Source organism: Nothoprocta perdicaria, unplaced genomic scaffold (genome assembly GCF_003342845.1).
Source record: "Nothoprocta perdicaria isolate Ctin4 unplaced genomic scaffold, notPer1 scaffold_286, whole genome shotgun sequence".
NCBI lineage: Eukaryota > Metazoa > Chordata > Aves > Tinamiformes > Tinamidae > Nothoprocta > Nothoprocta perdicaria.
Window position 1 is genome coordinate 504,802 of NW_020455517.1, and position 1,977 is coordinate 506,778.

Consider the following 1,977-nt stretch of genomic DNA (forward strand, 5'->3'; position numbering starts at 1 on the left):
GAGGAGAGGAGAGGAGAGGAGAGGAGAGGAGAGGAGAGGAGAGGAGAGGATTTCAGGTGTTTCCCAAGTTTTCCAAGTGAGTCACTGATGCTTCTTTATTAAACCTGTTCTGTGGAGAGGACTCAGCTGATGGCACCTGGCTCCTCAGCCAACTGGAGCCCAGCTGATCCATGGCAACCGCAGTGACAAGCCAGCAAGACCACTGAGGGTCCACTCCTCTGTCTTCCCTAGTATCTTTTGTCTGTGTGTCCTGGGCTTCCAGTCACGGTTCGAGCAGACAGCAGGATATCATGGGGATGTCAAGTTCTTACATGGCAGCCAGGAGATGAACGGGGTCCCCATAATGGGTAAACACTCCAGGGTGAGCCCAGCCTATTAGACTCCTGAGAAACCTCACAAGAGCAGGATATTTGGAATATCTAGCTGTAGGAAAAGCTCCTCGGAGTTTTTCATATTACAAGACACCAGAGAACCCAACCCACTGACACAAGATTTGAAGAAACCTGCCTTGCTCAGACAAGCTACTCACAGAAAGACTGGTTTTAAATGCCTGCTGGGATCTTTTATTTATTACTATTATTATTTTTGACATACCTGCCTTCCATTACAGGTCAGGCAGAGGTTACAGGTTTTCTGCTCGTTTACGAGGGTAAGAAACATGCATTTCATTAGAAACACCCCATCGCAAAATCCCAGGTCCTGGTGCTCCAGAAGCTCATGGAGCTCAGGGCGGCTCGCAGGGAGCCTCACAGGGCCGGCGATGCTGCATGGGGCCGGGTGTCCCCATGGGGCCGGGTGTCCTCTTCCAGGGAAGAGACGGCAGGACCCACCTGCTTCCACTTCCAGCTTGCAACCAGGTCCCTTGGGAGCACACAGCACGGTTGAGGTTGGCCAGGACCACCAGAGAGCTTGGCTGGATGGGGCTGCTCAGGACCACATCTGCTTGGGTTCAGGTTATTTCCAAGGATGGAGACTTCACCAACTCCTGGATGCCCTGTTTCCGTGTTTGACCACTCTCCCAGTTAAAAAACAACACAAAAAAATGCTTTTAAGCTTAAATGTGATTGCCCGTATTTCAATTTTTGCCGGCTGCCTCTAGGCCTTTTACTGGGCACCACTGCAGAGAGCCTGGCTCCCATCACTCCCAGCTGGCCTGGCTGAAATTGTTCACATTTGTTTGCAGGGAGAATAAAAAAGTTATTCTGGTTCCTTTAAAATTATTTACAACTTTGATTCAAGCTTGAACTGGAGAGGGAGGGAAAAAAAATATTATTTTCAGGATGAAAAACTGCAGGCTTTGGTTAAGATACGCTCAAAATTAAACACTTCAACTTTTTATTGCAATGTGTGACATTCTCCATTTGCGACTTGCCTGCGTTCAATTAGAAAAGCGAAGGGACTGCRGGATCCTTCCTCCACAAAGCTCCTTCACGCCTCTTGGAGAAGAGAGAAACATTTTATTTTGGGGTGCACATAATGTTTTCATTGTCTCCAAGCAATTAGAAAGAAAAAACAAGCTGCGCTGTGACAAATAGGTTTCATTTTGGTTTGACCCCCAAAGAATTTCTTTTTTTTTTTTTTTTCCCTCTCCGTAATTCTTTGATTTTCGTCTTTGTGGGATAAATCTGCTATTTGCACAGAGGATGCAGGAGGAGGAACTGGGGAAAGAGGGTCAATGGGGAGATCGGGGGCCGCAGCTCAGGATGGCTGGGGATGATGGATGGTGAGGATGGAGGTGGCTGAAAGCAGCTGATGGACTCACGTCAGGGCACTGGGCACCCGGGCATCGCTAGCGGCTTGGTCTGCATGGAGCTTTCTTTGCTGCTGGACGTTGTGGGAAGGGAGATTCCTGACCCCGGACCAATCCTGCTGCCAGGAAAGGTGTTGAGGAAGGGCCRTGGAGGTGGGACCAAGGCTGGACTGGCTCTTGGCTGTAGCACAGGGCTCCTGGAGGTCCCTGGTGCCACATCCTGCTCT